General features: G+C 39.8%; 1 protein-coding gene across 4 annotated transcripts in view; it reads left to right on the top strand.

Moving 5' to 3' along the window:
- Positions 1-7975: 7975 nt before the first annotated feature.
- The window catches only part of LOC115866657 (uncharacterized), a 439762-nt gene continuing 426467 nt past the window's right edge, over positions 7976-21270 (top strand). For all 4 annotated transcript variants that reach the window (XM_060287720.1, XM_060287721.1, XM_060287723.1 and 1 more), the window contains exon 1: positions 7976-8089. The gene's annotated coding sequence lies outside the window, so the exon portion shown is untranslated. The remainder of the gene's footprint in view (positions 8090-21270) is intronic.

Below are 21270 nucleotides of genomic sequence, written 5' to 3'. Positions count from 1 at the left end.
TTTTTTTTTTTTTGATGGGTGGGGTGTATTTTTGTCTTACTGGTTGTTTGGCCTGAGGTATCTAGCACTAGAGTTTGCAGGTAGTTGGGTAGAGCCGGGTCTTGGTGTCAAGATGAGGATCTCCAGGAAGCCTCACTCTGATTAACATTCCCTGGGGTCTGAGGTTCTCTGTTACTCCAGCAGTTTGGACTCGGCACTCCCACCACAGGAGCTCAGGCTTGACCCCCAGCCTTGGAACCAAGATCCCTCAAGCAGAACGGCCCCAGTCACTGGGGGTTCCTCCCATCCCCTTAGGTGTCTGTAGTCCCCCACCAGTGTCTGGTAGGTGCCCTAGTTTTGCAGAGATGCGAATTCCACGTCCTCCTAGTCCACCATCTTGACTCTGTGCTAGAAATTGGGAAAAAAGTTCTATGTCCAAGATGGACAGTAGGAAGGAAATGGCATCCTCTGCTGTTGCAGCAGGGCCCCTGAAGCCTCTTTTATTTCAGTGCATGGTTCTCTTGTTGCCAGCAATGGCTGCACAGCTGTTTTCCTTAAAACAACAATACTTTTTTCCTCCAGAAAGTTTTGTGATCAGGTGACAATTATATCTGGACAGAAGCATTTGGGGAAACTTGAAGCCAGGACAAATTTATCTAAGATCATTGTTGTTGCTTTTAAACATGTGGCCAGCCTTGCAAGTTTATGGATTGGCTCCCAAAGTTTGTGCTCTGTGACTACTCTTTCTTGACAGGTTAGCAATGGAGAAGAAGAGAGACGAAGGCCACACTCCTGGGAAGAGCCGTGGGGGTGTTGCGAGATTGAGGGGTGTGTGTGTGTTTGTGTGGTGGGGTGTGTGGCTGTTGCTGGAGAAAGATGATTAAGTATAGGAGAGAAAGGAATGGCTGCCACACTTTTATATTTGGAAGCAATTTCAAAACTTGTATGTAGAGATTGCTATGCATGGATATAACTGGGAAAAGCCTCAGAAAGTTGAATGCCTTAGACCAGTTTCTGTTTCTTCCAAGAGAATGCCTTATGGGTATGGTAGGTGGCCTCTGGATGTTCATGAATATGGTTGTTATATGTCTTCTCTTCCTGGGGCTAGAACTCAGCCTGAGTGTGGCATTGGCCTCGACTGTGTGGATGGTGCAGGGTTTGTGCTGATGTCGGAGACTTCATGACTGACCCAACCTCTGTCATTGCCAAAATGTTCACAAGGACTATGCATCCTTTGCTCCAGAACAGCTGCTTTCATATGTCAGTAGTGGTGTATCTACACAAGTGACACTCACCTGTCACCAAATCCTGGTGAGCTTTTCTAGGGCCCTTGCCTCTCTCCCTCTCCTGGGTGACAAAGGTGTGAATTGTGTGGGGTTCAACTGAGGTGTTTTATTGAAATAGAGGGTTGTATTTCATTAGCCTCTATTTGGAAATGGGGATTGCAGAGGTCTTTTCTTATTGTTTGGTGTTATAAACACATGCAGGTGAGGAAGAGCAGAGGAAAGCAGTTCAGGAACTTAAAAAGGGTGGACAAATTCCTAAAATGTTAGCTCTGTGGTTCCATCTCGTAAGCCAAGTCTGACTGGCTGAGACACAACGAAAAGAATAGTAGGAAATTTAATTAGAGGAATGAGTAAAAAAAAAAAAAAAAAAAAGAATGGATATGAAAACCTGAACCTCCGAACACTTAGAGACTTCTGGAATTAAAAATACCTCAGAAATAGTTTTTTCTGACACTGCCTTGCAGATGAGCAAATAGAATGAAGATGTCCCAACATCTAGCCTGCTTTCTAGCTTAGGGCACATCATTAGAGAGCCTGGGAACTTGGCCTTGAATCGAGGACCTTTGACTGGACGAGATGGGGGTTTGCTTAAGAGCCTCCAGCTTTGTGCTCCTACCTTGGGGACATCTTCATTCAGTATCATCCCAGGTTCTCTGCCCAGATGATCCTAGTGATATCTAGGCAGAGATGATATGATATCTAACTTTTTATGTAATGAAAACTTTTTTTACTGTGTATTTTTGCATTGAGACTATTTTGTTATAGTGATTTAAGTTCTTTTGTCTTTTTCTTTTAAATCATTGCCCTGTATAGTATTATCTTCTCTTTTTTTCTCACATTTCACATTTTCTGCTTTAACTTTTGCTTTCCAGTATCTGTTTCATGTGGTGATGATGAGGGTGACAATGACAGAAAATGGTTACATAGCAATCACTGTGTACTAAGCACTGTTCTAGGTGCTTATGTATGTAACCTCTGGAGGCCTGTTGTTATCCCCCTTTTATAAATGTACATGCACTCAGACATTTTCTTTTGATGAAAATAGATTTTAATTCTGATTTTTATTCACTTTTCACCCCAAGTTTTAGTTCCTTTCAAGTTTATCATTCTTAAACTTTTATTGCTAAAATTCTTTCTATTTTAAGGTCTATTGTCCATTATTTTCCATTTTCCTCTTATTTTTGTATTTTATTTGCTGAACTACCTTTGATAATTATTTTCTTTTTTGCTGCCTTAGGTTTAATATTATTTGTGTATTTTAGCCCATTAAAAAAAAATTCTTCCTTCCATACAGGAGACTGAGAAGAAGTTAAACAGTAGCAGGAGGTCATATTCAGACAAATCCAGGAAAGCGCCAACATTATGGGGGTGGGGGGAAAGATGGGGGTGAGACTGTCACAGGCTAAATAAGAGAGACCAAAGAGAATTAACAAAATATAACTTGTGAACCTTGGTTAGATGCTGGTTCTAGAACAGTAACAACAACAAAAAAATCCAGCCCAGCTAGCAAAGACATTCTTAGGGCTATTGAGAAAATTTGAATATGGACTAGAATGATTGTTTATTTTGCTAGGTGTAATAGTGGTATGAGAGTTTTGTAGGAGAATCCTTACCCTTAGGCCATGCATGAGAGAGATGGATAAAGGAAATATGGCAAAATGTCAATTATTGAATCTAAACAAAAGATGTATAGCTGTTGACTTTACTATTCCTCAAATTTTCTGTAGATTTGAAACTTTTTGTGATAAAAGAAAATACAAACTAAGCAAAAGGCCCTTATTGATTATCTATTTTATATATAGTAGTATGTATATGTTAATGCCAAACTCCTAATTTATCCCTCCCCCCACCTTTCCCCTTTGGTAACCATAAGTTTGTTTTCGAAGTCCGTGAGTCTGTTTCTCTTTTGTAAATAAAGTTCATTTGTATCATTTTTTTAGATTCCACATATAAGTGATATCATTTGATATTTGTCTTTCTCTGTCTGACCTACTTCACTTAGAAGGATAATCTCTAGGTCCATCCATGTTGCTGCAAATGGCATTTTTTCATTCTTTTTTTATGGATGAGTAATATTCCACTGTATATATGTACCACATTTTCTTTATCCATTCATCCATTGATGGACATTTAGGTTGCTTCCATGTCTTGGCTACTGTAAATAGTGCTACAGTGAACATTAGGGTGCTTGTATCTTTTTGAATTACGGTTTTCTTTGGATATATGCCCCGGAGTGGGATTGCTGGGTCATATGGTAGTTCTATTTTTAGTTTTTTAAGGAACCTCCATACTGTTCTCCATAATGGCTGTACCAATTTACATTCCCACCAACAGTGTAGGAGGGTTCCCTTTACTCCACACCCATTCCAGCATTTAATAGGCTTTTTGATGATGGCCATTCTGACCAGTGTGAGGTGATACCTCATTGTAGTTTTGATGTGTTTCTCCAATAATTAGCTATGTTGAGCATCTTTTCATATGCTTTTTGGCCATATGTATGTCTTCTTTGGAGAAATGTCTATTTAGATCTGCCCATTTTTTGATTGGGTTGTTTGTTTTTCTGATATTGAGCTGCATGAGCTGTTTGTATATTTTTAGATTATAAAAGTAATGCATGAGTATATGTTTATTATTAAAAAATACATTTTTTCCCTCCTGTGAATCTTCCACTTGGAATTCCAGTACTAATTCTACTCTTTGTGCAATCCCCTTGAACATGCTCCCTCATTCGTCTGGATCCCTCAAATCAGCTCTACTATGCCCAGCTAAAAGGATTGAAAGGAAAGATAGGACCCCCATCACAGAGTATTTGAAGTGGTTACTTACTAGGCCTGTATATGCATATTAAAATTCTCTGAGTTGTTATGGCAGCTGTTGCAACTGAAAATAATTCAGCAAACAGGATCATTTTCTGTGTAGTTTATGGGCTCAGCAACAGTCCAGAAGCATTGGTATTTGAGTTACTGTTAGCCTGCTCAGCCAATCTCCACATGTCACAGGCTGGTAATTCGATCTATAGCTCCCTTGAAGTGAGTTTGCACTAAACACAGAAAGCTCTTTTTTTTTCTCCCTTTTTGCCAAACATTAAATGGACTTTTATGTGCGTCCTTTTTTCCCCTTACGAAATCGTGATTTGATTCAACAAAAATATTACACACCTTCCTGAGGGTTTTGTATCCTTTTCTCACAGCCACACATTTTCTGCAGCTGCCTGCCCTCTGTTCACCAGAAGGCCTGAGTCCCTAAGATGGGGAGAGACTAGCTTTGAATATAGCTGGGCCTAAGAAAGCACAGATGGCAGTGAGAAAAATATCTTCCAATGACTTTTCCTTTCAAGACTCAGGAAGTCTGCTGCTTCTCAGTGCTCTTATCATTGCTGTGAAGTTTTGATTTTTACTATCTCCAGGGGTGGCTTTCCAGGTGAATTAGAGCTGAAGCTGAAAGAGCCTCCTCTATTTAGAGAGCTGGAGGAGCCCTCCTCAGGATGGAAGCAGCCCCACCTGGCCTCTCCTGACCACCTTCCAGCAGCCAGGGCCAGGGGCGTGTCTGATGATGGAGACATTTGGAACCACGTCAGCAATGGAAGCTGGCGCCGTGTTTATTCCATCTGCAGATATGTAGATTGTGGTGGGTAGGGCAGAAGGCCTGATGATGCCATTGACTCACCACCATGCAATAGGCAGCCTGCTTTCCAGCCACTTTGCATGATATCCAGACTTCCTGGCAGTAAGACTGGTGGTTCATAGAGCCTGAAGCAGCACCTCTGAGCTCAATTGCTTCCAGTTTTTAATGATACCCTAACCAGAGGTTGAAATACCTAGGTAATAGTAGTCACAGTGATGTGCTATTTTGGGTTACTGAAAACTGAAATTTGGTTTTTGCTGAAGACAGTTTGTCAGACAATTTCGTAACTTTTATATCAGTAATATGAGGAGTCCTGTCTATCTAATTAGCCAGTTGTACTACAAGGAAAGGTTAAATATCTGTCTTCAGAGTCACTGAGTTCTTATAACATTTTAAGTTAAAATCCAATACTTTCTTCCCTAGAGACATCTAAACTTATTTGATCCAAGTTCAGGGATGCCAAAAGCCATTGTGGTTTAGATGATACCTGTTTATGATTGACACAAATAGTCACAAGTGTACATAATCTTGAGTTGTGGGATCTTGCTGTCCATCTGAAAGGCCATTGAATAAATCAGAAATCTGTGCTTGTCTGGGGCACCCAAGCCAGGGGAAGTGGGAGTTTAGATGGATGAACTTCAGGGTTCAAGCCACATACACATGATATCCCAATAAACAAAAGCACCAACTACTGTAATCTACTTCTTGATTTTTCAAGACAGAGATTGATTATGAAGAAGGCAAAAAAAAAAAAAAGAAGAAAGAAAAAATCAACTCAGAAAACCAACCAAACAAAAACACAACCACATATTTAATTATAACATTAATTTTGTGATCATTTCAAAGGGAGTATATAAGAGACATTAACTGGGTTCTAACTCTGGAACAGACAGGTCTCTGGCTTTGAACCCAACTCTTCAGAATGATGTCCCCCAGAAGGCCTTGCTTGTGCCTTGACACTTGACAGACAATACCTGAGGAGTAGGTTTTTCTGAAGCTTTCCATGGACAGATCTTGGAGGGCAGGCTTAGTGATACTGGCCCTGCTCATGCCCTTAGCAAAAGGAAGAAGGCAGATTGAAGGCTCCCCCAAACACTTAATGGAATTTTGGGATAAAATATTTAAAAGGTTAAAAAGCCTTTTTATAAGGGGGGAACTTCTGGTCTTCCTGTGGAAGATGACCAAATGCTATTAAAATATTCCCATTTCTGGTGAGTTAATCAATCCCCAGATATTTATAGCATGCCTTGCACAGTCAAAATCTGGATCCAGAATCGCTCATTAGAACAATTTCATCTGCAGAAAGAACTTCCCTACATCAAATGGCAAGGTCGTAACTACACACAAGAGCAAACTGCACAGCCCCATTTTAGCAGAGTGCCCGTTTGCAGCTTGCTGTAGGAGGAAGTGTCCTCCAATCCAGACACTATACTAAGAAATAAGGTAATTCAATGACAATAATAATTTTAGCTGCAGCTTAAGGGAAATTTACAGCTTTAAAATAGGAAATGGAAAGCAATAAGTAAGGAACTATAAAATAAATTGAGCAGACAGCTTTCTGTTACATTTTATACCCAGTGGTACATAGCATTTACTTTAGGAAATGACAGGCTTATTTAGAAGGCCAGCAACTTCTGGAGTTTCCCTCTTTTTTTAAAAATTGAAATGGAAGTGGGAGCAGTGTTGGATACACTTAAGGCTTAGATTTCTATTTCTTTTTAAGTTTCTAATTAGGGAGCTTTAGTATGTGTCTAAAAGTTTTTTTTTTTCCTTTAATATTTACGTGCCATCTTATGGCAAAATAAATTTTACTGTTGATTTGAATCTGGGTATTATTAGCCATGTTTTATTAAATGATTACAGTTAGCCAGGCCCTATATTAAACACTACAATGCATTAGCTTATTTAATTAATTTAACATTATGATGTAGGTATTATTATTATCTACATTTTACAGATGAGGAAACTGAGGATCAAAAAACTTATGCTGCTTGCCTAGGACACAGCTACTAGCAAGTATTGTACCAGGAACTCAGATCTACTTGTCCCCAGAGCCCAAGATCTTCATCTATTCTGCTTTTATTCTATATCATGAATTTCACAATCTGAAGTGTGGGAACTCCTGGGAAGCCATGGGACAATGTTTAAGAAATATTTAAGGGTGCTGTATACATTGCAACTCCCATGTTGAATCATGATTTCTTTTAAATAAAGTTTCTTTAAAATAAATGCGAGAGGGGGTCTCTGACTAATGAACTCAGATCTCCAAACTGGCTGAAATTGTCATGTGCCATTCCTCCAACATTTGGGCTTTAATAGACAAAGTGTGAGTGACCACTCCCTTCCCTGGGCTTCAAGGACTTTAAAAACGTCCTGCCTGCCCTCAAAGTTAGAGAACTCTGATTTTTAGCATTGGTGGTGTGTGTTATCTGAATGGCAAGGGTCAGGGTGTAGGGGGAAGATGATAGGATCCGTAGTCTAAAGAAGATCTGGGAATCCTAGTAAACCCATTTCCATAGAGTCTGAGTATTCTCACCTTTAATGGAAATGATATCAATACCTATTAAATCAGAGTGTTGCTAACATTAAATTAGACAATGCATGTGAGTGAAATTTATGGGTTACTGTTTTTAGAGGTACTGAAGGTCTCCTCTACTGTTTGACCGCATGTGGGCTGGTACTTAACATCCTCTCTTTCTAAGACCTGTTAAAGTCTTTTTTTTTTTTTGTCTGGGAGTGCTCTATCCTTCAGGATCCTGGCAGGAAACAGATGGTGCACTCATACTGGGAAGAGTTTAATAAAGGGACTTTTTACAAAGGTGTGTGCTGGATTTAGGAAAAGCACTGAGGGATGTTGCAGTACCCCAGCAGGGAGCCATTTACCAACCCTAAGTCTGAAGGGGCAAGCAGAAGGAGTGTTTACCAGAATCTAGAGTTTTTGGAGAAAACCGTCTGACAGGAACTGTGGCCTTTGGTGGAAGGATGCAGTCAAGCCACAGAAAACTACCAGGGAGAGATCTTGGGAAAAAAATTTCCTGACCTCACTTTTTTCCCTTGCTTTGATCTCCTGCAGGTACTCACCACTGGCTGAATCCAAATGGAAGCCAGAAAGGAAGGGAACTCTTGATGCATCCGTACAGGTTGGTCCCAAGGCAGAGAGCAGAGGAGAAGAGTGGAAAGTGGATCTGGGCAAGCAGAAGGTATGGAGCACAGCCTCATGGCCTTCCAAACATGTTAACCAATAATCTTTATCACTCTGGTCAGATTTGGCTTAATCGACGGTAATGCAAAATTATGTTGTCTTTAGTGGCTCTACCTCCCCTTCTGTATTTTCTCTTTTTAGAAACGTTCACTCTTCACTTCCAATCTGTCTTGTGTTCTTTTACTCCTCTAAGTCTTCTTGTGAAAAAAATGAACACAAGAAATTAATTCACACACTTAAATATCTTATGCCTAATTTTTATTTTTAAAAATGCATACTGATTTTCACTCCTGGGATGGCTAAGTTGCTACCAAACTGACTTCAGATGAAAAATACAAAGAACTACCTTTGAAGGCACTGGAAAGTGAATAAATGCAAGGAGATTATGGAGGGTGGTTGGCACTTGAAAGGACAAGGCAAGGAATTCCTTCCCTTATTTATAGTATTTTAGCTTAAGAGTTGGCTGTAGGCAATGTCCATAGTCTTTCTGGCCTGAAGAACTAGAGGAACGAGTTGAGAGCAGCTATAGCCATTGAAAAGTGAGGGGGAAATCTCTAAAAGGAGAGAGCCCGAGAGGCGAGCCCTAAATTCTGTGTATAAACTTCCCAAATTCTTGGTTGATCCCATGAATGTATGTGGCAGACTACAAGCAGCTCTGTAAAGGGTAAATGCACTAAACTGAGATAAAAGCTATTGCTCAAGAAAGAGTCCTTTTTAATTTATTTTTTTGCAATTTTGCCAAAACAAAAATATCATACTCTTTGGGAGAAGTATAATATAGTTCAGAGTCCTCACAAGAAATCCTCCACAATATCCAGGATACCATCCAGAGTTACTGACATACACAAGAACAAGAATGGGGTTCTTGACCTCTTCTTAAGAGAAAATATAATCAGTATAGATCAACCCTGAGATGGCTCAGGTATTAGAATTATCAGACATGGATTTTAAGGCAGCTATTCTAACAGTAATTAGGGGAAATTTTATATCTTTAAGGGCTTGTATTAGAAAACAAGAAAATTATAAATTAATGATCTAAGGTACTAACCTTAGAAATCTAGAAAGACAGAGCAAATTAAAACCCCAATTCAGTAAAAAGATGGAACCAATTAAGATAACAGAAATCAATGAAACTATGTTGGTTACAAGAAGTGCACTTTAAATATAAAGACAGGTGTAAAGTTGACTTTTGAAAAGATAGAGAAAATTAATAGACCCATAGCTAGACTGACTAAGAAAAAATGAGCGAACACAAATCACAAATATCAGGAATGAAAAAGAGGATTAACTGCATATCCCATGGAGACATAATAAGACAATATGGTGACTACTCTTTTCCTCTGTGATTCCTGGGCTCTAGGATGCCAGAGTGCCCTGTCAACAGTCATAACTTATAGTTCAATGGGACTCTTGCTCTGTCTTCTGGCAAGAATGTACTCTTCAAGGGCCAATGCCTCCAACTCTGCAGAGCCCAGAATTGTGGAGATGGGAAGGACAAAATCCCCCAGTGAGTCACTGGAAGCTATGGCAAATGGGGTCTCTCTGGTTTCCCCCCTTGGTTACACATTTGGAACACAGAAACATTTCAGAGCTTTTTGATTGTGGATATTTGGGTACAGGAATACTGTCATTGAGAACTCTTCTCTGAAATTCCTTCTATAAATACTGATCCATCTCCCTCATCACTATAACCTGATTTCCATGTCTTTTTCCCCTCTGTCCATGTAACATACCTCAAAGCAGACCCTTTGCTTAAATAGTTTATCTACTTGCTCCCCTACCACTTCTGGAGGGGAGAAAGTGAGTAGAGTGAGGGAAGGAGCTGGGTTTATCTGCAGGAATATAGTTAATGCTCACTACATGCTCGTTCCCCTGTATTTCCCAGTCATTTTTGCAGTTAGTCTGGCCCATGTGATTAGTTCTGCTCAGTGGACTGTGGGTGGATCTTCTGAGTTGAAGCAGTTAAGAGCCAGTGTACCTCCTCTGTGGCGCTCTTGCCCTGGTATGGCCACACTGGAGGCCACATGTTAGAGATAGTGCAGCTATGAGATGAAGGAGGCCTACCTAACACGTATCAACTAAACCTTTATTATGCTAAGCCTCTAAGATTTTGGTTTATTTGTTGTGGTTGTAAGTGTTAATTACCTTGATTAATAAATCTATTCTCTCCACACCCACCAATCATAAACATTTTAGGACCTTAATTGTAAATGTGTTTACACTTGGAAAAAGATTAGTCAATCAAGACTTTATTGAGGGTTACATGCACTTAGGATTATGCCAGGTGTTTCACTATTGAGTGCCCACTCTGGGTATGTGGAACCTTCTTTCCTGGTGGTTGTGGCCTTTCTGGACCAGATAGAAGTTAAGATATTTTAAAAACATGCCAGGTCAGCTTATTCAGTTCTTAGCAAGGCTTGGAGAAGGTTATAGCCTGCCCAGATATGCAGAGAATGTACAGTGCTACATATTCAGGGTTCTTCTTTGGCTGACTTTCTAATCCCTTCTAAGTCCCATTCCTAAAACTGGAACATCACCAGTTAATCTCTTAATGTATGTGCATGTACATGTACATGTACATCTTTCTATGTATTCTCTGTCTAGCCATGAGTATTAATACTGCTGTCATAACAGTCTTGGGGTTAGTTTATGTGCAGTTCCTACTGCTGTGGTCTTTGGTTCCTTCTTTAGTCTCTATCTTATCAGTCTTTCACTTTGAATCCACACTTTGTGGCCTCATCCTTACAACTTCTCTAATTTCCTCCTTATCCTATTATTAAATAAAAGTTAATAACTCTATAATCAGGCCAGTAGAATCCAGCAGCAGGCACAGATGTTGGGTGATTTACGTGTGTGATTTTGTGTCCAACTGTGAAGTAGGTTTTTTTTTTCCCCCTCTTCACAGATGAGGAAATGGAAGCTCAGTGAGGACGCAAGAGAAATGTGATGTGATTCTCATAGGTACAATCTAGGTAGAGAAACAATATGGATATGAGAGAAGTTTTTAATAATAGCAATATTTGTATACTATAAACAACTAAACCTTGCTAAGAGAAATTAAAGGACAGCTATATAAATGTGGAGATATGCTGTATTCCTGGAATGGGAGACTCAGTGTTTTTAAGTTGTTAATTTTCCCCAAATTGATCCTATAGATTCAAAGCAGGCTTTTTTTTGAGTAGCAATTAAAGAAGCTGATTCTAAAATTCATATAGAAATGCAAAAGATTTAGAATAGTCAAACAACTTTGAAAAAGAACAAAGCTTGAGGACTCCCATTACCTGATTTCAAGACTTACTATAAAGCTACTATGATATAGATAGAGTGGTAATGGTGTCAAGATGGACAAATATGTCAATGGATATAATGGACAAACAAGTCCACATGTATATGGTCAATTGATTTTTGATAAAGACACAAAGGGTTCAGTGGAGTAAGAGTGGTCTTTCCAACAATTGGTGCTGGAACAATTGGACATCCATATACAATAAAAGAAAAAAAAAAACCTTTGATCTGAACCTTGAAACATATATAGACCAAAAAAGGATCATAGACTTAAATGTGAAATCTAAAAGAATAAAATTTCTGGAAGGAAACATAAAAGAAAATTTTGGTGCTCTGGCATTAGGCAAAAATTTCTTAAATTTCATATCAGAGACATGATCCATAAAATAAAAGCATATAAAAATTGGACTTCATCAAAATTAAGAACCTCTACTCCTTAGAAGAGAATAAAAAAGCTAGCTATTGGAAGAAAATATTTACAAATCACATATCTAATAAGAGATTTGCAAACAATACATAAAGTAGTAAGAGAAAAAGCAGTTCAATTAAAAATAGGCAAAAGATTTAAACTGGCACTTTACCAGAGAAAACATCAGATGGCAAATAAATATATTAAAATGCTCAATATCATTATTTGTTACAAGCAAATTAAAACCATAATGAGATACTGTTACACACCTAGGAGAATGAAGACTGACCATGCCAAGTTGAGGATGTGGAGCAACTGGGAACCCTCATACACTGATGATGGATATGTAAATTGTGCAACCGTATGGAAAATAGTTTGGTAGTTTCTTAAAAAGCTAAACACATACCTACCATATGACCCAGCCATTTTACTCCTGTGTATTCACTGAAGAGAAATGAAAGTATTTGTCTATATAAACACTTGTACATGATTATTCATAGCAGCTTTATGGTAACAGTAAAAAACAAGAATCAACTCAAATGTCCATTGATAGATGAATGGACAAATTACAGTATGGTGTATCTATGCAATGGAATACTTAGCAATAGAAAGGAATGAACTATTGATACATGCAACACATGAATGAAATTCGACATAACAGATGAAAATGAGTCCAAACTGTATGACTCTATTTATGTAAAAATCTGGAAAATTCAGGCTATACTGTAGGCACAGAAAGCAGATAGGGGGATGTGGGGAGTGGGGAGTGGTGGGAGGGAAGGATTACCAAGGGGCTTGAAGAAATTCTTGGAGGTGATGGATATGTCCTCCATCATATTGTGATGGTTGTGGTGACAATTGTGGTGACAGTTTCACAGGTTGTGGTGTGGTTGTGGTGACAGTTTCACAGGTGTATAATATGTCAAAACATATTATACATCATATTGTACATCTTGAATATGTACAGTTTATTGTACATCAATTATACTTCAATAAATGTGTTAAAATAGCAATAACAATAGGGAATATTGAGAGGCAGGAGATGATAGTAGGGAGACTGAGTCTGGAGCCAGAATGCCTGAGGTACCAATTGTGGCTTTTCCACTTGTTAGTTGTGTGACTTTGGATGGGTTAGCTCTGGACTTGTTTTTCTGTATACAAAATGGAGAAAGTTCCTGCCTTGGTGTGTTGTTGTGAGTCTTGTTAGTTCATTAATGTAAAGCCCTTATGGTATTCCCTGGCATGTAGAAAGTACTTAACAAATATTAAGAAATCGCGTGCTGGGCATTATGCTGAATGCTTTATAAGAATTATCTCATTTAAACTTCACAATCCTATGAAATGAGTACTAATATTCTTATTTTACAAGTGAAAAAACTGAGGTACCAAGAGGATGTATAACCTTGCAGAGGAGGCAAGTAGCAGAATCCAGATTTGAATAAAGGCAGTCGAATTCTGCACACTTTTAATCCTATGAATAAGTGTTAACAGATGGGGCACTGACTCAAGTGCTAATAAGAAAGTTGTCCATACACTGTCCCTGTTTTCTAGGATGTTATTATCTGAGATATGTGAAACTATTGAAGACCAACATATTTGGGCAGCTTTCTGTGAGTTCCTCATGTAATTATTCCTGGCAACTGGCTCAGTGCTCACCAAACCTGTTTCTTCTTCCTGGGAACATGGTCAAACTGTATTTACCACTCCTCCTGTATCTAGTAAGGTCATGTGACTAGTTCTTGCCAATGGAACATGAGCAAAAATGGTTGTGTCACTTCTAGGCCAAGGCAGGTAGGAATGGGTGGGCTTTCTCCATTCTCCACCTCCCTTATTCCTGTCGACTAAAACATGACCTGCAATGAACCACCTTTGATGTGTTAAGCCACTGACATTTTGAGATTTGAGACTGTTTATTATAGCAATTAGCATATTCTGACTAATGCATTAGTCTTGTGCAATATTACCTTTGCTGACATATTCCATCTCTACAAATTTCTGAAATACAGGTCAAATACCTAGATCAATTCTATTGCTAGGAGATGGACCACAGAGAAGTTAGAGTAGAAGTTTAGTTAATAAAAATAATATATAGTTAATAGGAGATAATAGATATATGAACAGTGCATGGAACCTAAGTGTTTCAATATTTAAATTCTTTCCAAAATTCCAATATTTAAATGTCCTTTATCTTACTCGTGGTAGTTGAGTGGTGGCATGTGTTCTTGGTTCAAATTCCCTATTGGCTTTTGCCGTGTGTGCTCCCTGTTTCTTGGGGCTTCAGTCATGGCATCAACTCTAGGTATTCCAAGACTTACAAAAAATTGAATCATTCCTGGCCCTCTCAGATGCATTAAATTGTCTTCCTCGGTTATTTTGAAACCTTCCATTCACATCTCAAAAACCTATTTAAAGGGACAGGTTGCCACCATCTGTTTTTCAACTGCCATTTCCGTCCCCCCCCGCCAACCTTCTTGCTCATTGGCAGGTTTGCCTTCCACTCATTTTACCAACTTCCCCATCTGTGGTGTGTCTTCTTTCAGACCGTATCCTGTCTCAACTATGACAATTCATGGTCTGCTGACAGTCTTCTGGTTCCTGGCCAATTACAGCTGGTTCATGACTCCATTAATCTCCTGGCACAAGAGGCTTCTCTCTGTTTCCTAGGGCTTCCGAATGAGAGAAAAGAAAAGGAACACTTACTTACCCTGGCTTGAGGACCATCTGTGACAGCCTGAACATGTAGCATTACTTTTATGTTCCATCTCTCCCTTTTCTAGTTCTGGATTAGGAAAAAAAAAAAAAAGCCCAGAGACAGTACCTTTTGTTCTGCTTGAATTTGAGAGGTTTGGGGAGAGAACAGCTGTTCACAAAGCTGGACAGTGAGTATCTCATGCCATTGTCATGGAGAAGGGACTTGGTTCTGGGCATCTGGTTCTGCAAATCTGCTGTTTTTGGCAGAAGGTGATCACTTATGATAGCATTCCAGGGACTATCTATGAAGGAACATGCATGGGAGATTGGATCCTCTGGTCTCATACTCTCATTTTACTGATGAGAAAACTGAGTCAGATGGAGGGCTTCTCAGAGTGTGGTCCTCAGACTGGTGCCAGTCTGAGAACCACTTACTACTGGTTGGTATAGGTACGGAAAGCAAAAGTAAGAAGCATTTAGTTAAAATAAATGAGCTACAGGGATACATTGTACAACACAGGGAATATAGCCAATATTTTATAATAACTTTAAATGGAGTATAATCTATAAAAATTTTGAATTACTATGTTGTACAGCTGAAACTAATATAATATTATAAATTAATTATACCTCAATTGAAAATAAAGAAAAGAAAAATGGAAAAAAGAAGCACTTAGAAACTTTTACAGTAATTTGAGAGAGAAATTTTAAGTCGATTGACACTAATAGTTTAAAGAACTAGGCTTATATTATATACGCCTCTTAAAAATTCTTGTATATTTAATGTATTTTATTTTTTATAACAAAATTATTTTTAGAACAATTTTAAATTTACGGAAATATTGAGAAGATAGCACAAAGAGTTCTCATAGCATCTGTCCAAGTTTCCCCTATTATTAATATATTACATTAGTATGGTGCATTCATTACAATTAGTGAACTCATATTGATACATACTTAGCTAAAGTTCATATCTTATTTATACTTCCTTAGTTTTTAACCTAATGTCCCTTTTCAATCCCAGGATCCCATCTAAGCTCCCACATTACCTTTTGCTGTCATGTCTCTTTAAGCTCCTCTTGGTTGTGACTATTTTTCAGACATTTGTTGGTTTTGATGACTTTGACAGTGTTGAGAAGTAGTGGTCAGAAGTTTTGTGGAGTGTCTTTCAGTTGGGATTTGTCTGATGTGTTCTCATGATTTAATTGGGCATGTGGGCTTTTGGGAGGGAGACCAGAGAGGTAAAGGGCATTTTCATCACATCATGTCAAGGCTACAAACATGACTTATTACTGTTGGTGTTGACCTTGATCATGTGGCTGAGGTGGTGTTTGTCAGTTTTCTCTACTGTAAAGTTATCTTCTCACATCTCCTTTCTATATACTCTTTTGAAGGAAGTCACTATATGCAGCCCACACTTAAGGAGTGGAGAGTTGTAATTTATTTTATTGTACTTTATAAAAATATGGTTTGTGATATATATTAAATATATATAGCGTGTGATATAAAAATATAGTTGGTTTGTGATAGATTGAAAACGAAAAAGGTCTTTCACCACTGATCATTTGAGAAGCACTGCTCTAAAAACCTGCTTAAGGGCACACAGATGAAGCACTGGAACTGAGCCCAGTGCTCATGGACATGTTGGCTCCAATCCCAGCTCTTTTCATTCCCCAGAGCCCAACCTGAGTATCCATCTTATTGTGGAGCCAAGAGCCAAGCTGGCTCTGTAATACCATAGACGACTCCATGATATTTCCATGGATCTTAAGAAGGGCTTCAAGTCTTAGTGAAGTTTCTGGAATATCAGTCTCACTGTGCCTTGAGATGTTACCTCTGAGCTATTGTTTATGTCAGGTTCAATGGCAAGCAGATACTGAGATGAAAATTTGCACTCGGGATATTTATTAAAAGTGAGGGGAATGGTATTGGGCAGAAGGAGAAGTTGAAGGGCAAAGCAGTCCAAACAAAGGCTCTCATCAATGATATGGGGAGCACTGGATCTGGGATGTCCATTCAGAGTTGCTCTAAATTTAGGCAGAGAGACCAGGCTTTGAACACCCACACTGACCAGGTGTTGAATGCTGTCTGTCTTTGGGAAGGAGGTGTAACCTTGGGAGCGGTGGCTCCCTTAGCCCAGGGACATAACCTAGGAGGGGACTTAGCTGTGCCACCAGCAGCCTATACCTCTGGCAGCTAGGGGAATGAGCTAATGGGGGGATCTGGATGGCACCCCACAGCACTTGTTATAGATACTATTGCTGTTTTTATTTCTTTTGCCTTTGTGTTGTGTCTAGATTCTAGGAATCAGAAGGTTGTTTGCTCCACTCCTCCTTGCATTGTTAGCTGTCTCTAGTGCCTGAATGCACTAATTGTACTTTGGCTATGGATGAGGTAATCCAGCAAAGGAATGCTGGGAAGAGAGGCCATATGAGAAGGTTAGTGTGGGTGTAAACACAATGCAGAGGATTTGTATTTGTGCAATCTGCCTGCTTCTATGATTCATCTGGGACTCTGCACCCTCATAATCAGCAGCCTCCAGTGAACTAAGTGTTGCTTTCTAAAGAAAAATTGAAGCTGGAATTTCAGCAGGGAGGAAGGCATATGCCCAACAGTAATGAGTGCAAACAAACACGCAATACCAGGGAAGCCACATAGAATAAAGCTACGGGAAGATTGTTATAATTTTTTTTCATGGAAAGGGGTGTAAGTGACAGAACTGTTTTAATTGGTCAAGAATTTGTCTCTCCAGTCACTTGTCTTTCATAGGATCTCAAGCTTGCTCTTTCCCACCCATTTTGAATGGGGGTGAGACCAAGGGAATTTTAATTACAGGGCAAAAGATGGAATTTGAAAGCAGAGCAAATTTGGTACAAGTAATTCTTATGTAAAAAAACATGCTTCCTGTACTTGGCATCTTGCTTCCCCAACTCTGCCTGATGTTCATTTCTTTTATTCCTTGCAGTTTGAATTTAGACATGCATCTTCCCTTTCAGCTTCACCCTGGATTGGAGGATGCTTAGCATGAATGAACTCAACCTGGTTGATAGGATAATCTTATACTTAGATAAGGGGACTCAAAAGAAAAAAAAAACCCTTTCCCTCAAAGAGCCTTTTGCACCAACAGCCTCAGGACATGGCACCCACCATTTGGATTATATGTAGCTGTGGGACAGAAAAGGGTTAAAGGACTCAGAAAGCATTGCAATGGATTTTTTTTTCCTCTTGAGATAGCAGAATGTGATCCACCATTTCTGCATAATAACCACAGACATATTACCTAACTGAGCTCTGTCTAGGTTCTGGGCACTGTGTTAAGCACTTTATAGGCATCATCTCATTTTATGTTCATAATGTTGTGACGATTATTACAAACCCCTCAACACAGATGATAAAACTAAGAGTTGCAGAGCTTAGGTAAGTTACCTAAGTGTGGAGACGGGATTCAAATCTAGGTGTTGGATACCTTTGCACCACTTCCTGTGTTGCTTCAGTAGCCATGAAATTGGCAAGGGGGAGTGGTTTGAATAGGAAAACAGGAAGTGTGCTCAGAATGGCTTCCTAGGAAAAAGGTCTTCTGAGGAACATCCTACTGTAAGCTCCTTCTTTTAGTTCAGGCCATTTTCTTTTAGTCCTAAAAGGAGAGACCAAAGGGACAATTGAGATCTGAGAGTCAGGACCTTAAGACTGAATTTGGAAACTCTTATATTGATCTGTCAGTTTGTGACATGAAGGTGGTGATGGAGGCCCATAGGTGTGGATAAGATTGTCCAAGGAGAGAAGGTACAGCAAAGAGGTTAAAGGGCACAGGCTGGATTCCTAGAAACCAACACTTAAGGGCCGTGTAGAGGAAGACAAACCAATAGGAAGGTCCAAAAGGAAGAGCCAATTTTGCTGCAATCATCTAGGTCAGGGTGGTGTGTGGTCATTTAGGAGAGGGTGGTGTGTGGTCGTCCAGGACAGAGTGGGGTTTGGTCATCCAGAGCAGGGTGGGGTGTGGTCATCCAGGAGAGAGGAGCAATCAGAGTGGAATGATGCAAAGCTGTTAGGTTAGGTAACATCTCATCTTCTAATCGAGGAGAGAAGGAAGGGAAGATGGGAGGAAAGGCAGATACATTAGAAAGTGTAGAGAAGACAAAGTTAGGGAAGGTTATGTCAGTGCCCATATATTCTTAAGGAAGTATTATAGAATGTTCTTTGGGTTTTTCTGGCTCAATTCCTTCCTTCCCAAAGTATCCTTTCAATAGTTCCTCTCATGCTGTGCATGAGCAGGAGCACCTCAAGCACAGGGTAACCCTGCTGCGGACCTGCCAGAGTAATGATGCCTTGTCAGGGATAGGTGCATCTGAGCCTTTGTTGGACCACTGGTGACTGTGGTTGCACCACATGGCCCTGTTGGGTGGTTTTTCATCCCCTGAGGATGTTCTCCAAACTTTCTTGGAAAACTTTCTCAGAAAACTGGGTGATTTGACCTTTTGTCTTAGATAGAGCTCATTTCTATCCAAGTTTGTGTTCACTGCCAGTGGAGCATCCAGGGACAGTGGCATGTGGATATTCAGCTGACTCGTCTTTTAACTGAGAACTTGGGCTGAAGGAAACTCTTGTGAATGATAAAGTGGTCAAGTGTTGGCAGATTCATGGTAAACACTAAGATCAGATGCTTGTGAGATATTCGAGATCTGTGCTTCCTGAGTGCTCACCTCCCAGAGGTCTTCCTTGCTCTTCAATGTTCTGGTCCCTACTAGAACTTTCCTGCTCCATTTATGTGACTAGTTGAATATTCTGTTCTTTGAAAAGATATGAAACACATAAGTCAGTGTAGTAGGATCTTTCTCATAATTTTTACCATATTTATATTTCTTGCTCCCAGTAATTCAGGTTATAACTGACTTTGTCTTTCCAGGGAAGTATACCCATAGCCTCATTGCCATGGCTAAAACAAGTCTATCCCCTGAGTCTTTCCTAATTACAATATGGCTCTTGAAGTTTTAAAATTTGTGAACAAAGCTCTTCTTTCCACAGCTAGAGATACACCCATAAGACAGCTATCTTGGAGAAATCTGATTTAAATTGGAAGCAAATTATAAAATATCAGTGTAAGATGTTTTCCTGGGAGCAGGCGTTTAATGGAGGTGGGAAGAGATTGCAGTAGTGGCTCGATGTTGGGTATTTTGCATACTCTATTCTAAGTCTATAACAACACTGGGCATTGTTCCATTTTATTGCACAGGAAACTGGGTCACAAAGAAGCTAAGAAATTAACCCAGGTCCCCTAGGGTTAATTATGTTAATTAAGTGGCAGTGCTGGATTTCAGATCTTGGTTTATCTGCCTCCAGTATCTGTGCTCTTTCTATTACCCAATAGTTCTCTAACTTGACGTAAAATCTTTTGGGAGATTTGTTTAAAAAGCAGATTCTACCCGACTCAGGGGTTCTAATTCAGCAGGACTGGAGTAGGGTCAGGAATCTGTCTTTAAAAAGTGCCTTCAGTGATTCTGTTGTACGGCTTGTTGGGAAATACTGGAGGGTAAAACAAGAAAGGGGGGCAACAAGGATAGATGGTGGGTTCCCCTCTTTGATAGTTTGGGGGCAGGCCCACACACCCCCTGAGGCTCACAGCCTTTCTAGACCTGGCCAGTGTTCTCCGACTCCAAAGGTGGGGGGATTCTCCTTGAGCTCTGCTAGAGGAACTTGCACTAAGGCAAGGCTTGCCAGCATGGAGGTCCAAAACTGGCCCAGAAGTTTTCAAGTTAGAAATGAAATTCCTGTTATCTTCTTCCAAAGGAAGGACCACTTACAACCACACTCTAAGCCCAGAAATGGGATCTTCCTCATCTCTGTGTTCTTAGTGTCTGGCACAAGTATCTGGCACATGGTGGGTGCTCAGTGTACATTGGGTCATGCGGGGTGGTGGGTGTGCTAGTGTCCAGTCCTGGTAGGTAGGGCTGAGGGCTTACATTTTTAAATATCTCCTGTTTGGAGGCCACATTCTGTTTGGGGGGGGCCACCCTTCTGGCATGTAGCTCTGAGGAGGCATAGCTGAGAGTCCAGATGTAGCCAGTTTTCTAAGGTACACAGTGATGAGTGTGTGATAGCCTTTTTTCCTTCATAATGTTTTATAAGTTGAATCTCATTTACTTGTGGGAAAGCCCCATGGAGATTAAATTTCTAATCTAGTCAGCCTGTAATTATTTCTTTGGCCGATTACTGATATTTCAGGTGGCTCCCTCCCAATTCAGAGTCAGCAGTGAGTATCATTAACTTGCCTTCTAGTGTTTCTCCCAGATCATTAGTATGAGATGAACAATCAGGAGATTCCAAGAGCCTGAAGCTTAATCAAAGAATCGTGTCTTCTTGTTCTGAGATAGCGTCACACGTTCCACAGCTCTAATTTCCTATGCCTGCAAACGTCGAGTGCTCAAGTGAAGGCCTTTGATGATTTTCAATAATGTGATTCCATGTTTTATAGGATCCCATGCCTGCCCCCTGGCTCCAGCTGTACACTATATTTAAAGTAAACCACTCATGCAGAGGAGACACGAGATAACTCACCAACCTGATATTCAAAACTTTATCATATGTACAAACTCCAGGTTTTCCTCTTAGTCCATGTTGTCCGGAAAACTGAAAATGGTCCAGGCACAACTTAATGAAAGAGTTGGATGGAAGGCATCAGGAAGTTGTAGTCGCTACAGTGGCCTGGCAGGGCCCCCAAAAGAAGCAGTAGTAATATTTTAGCAAAATAGGGGCTCCAAGGAGACTGGACATCTTCCTCCCTCCTTCCCTCTCTCTCT

The sequence above is a fragment of the Globicephala melas genome, chromosome 18 (genome assembly GCF_963455315.2).
Source record: "Globicephala melas chromosome 18, mGloMel1.2, whole genome shotgun sequence".
Classification (NCBI taxonomy): domain Eukaryota; kingdom Metazoa; phylum Chordata; class Mammalia; order Artiodactyla; family Delphinidae; genus Globicephala; species Globicephala melas.
The sequence above is the reverse complement of the archived record's forward strand: the minus strand, read 5'-3'. Positions and strand labels throughout refer to the sequence as shown.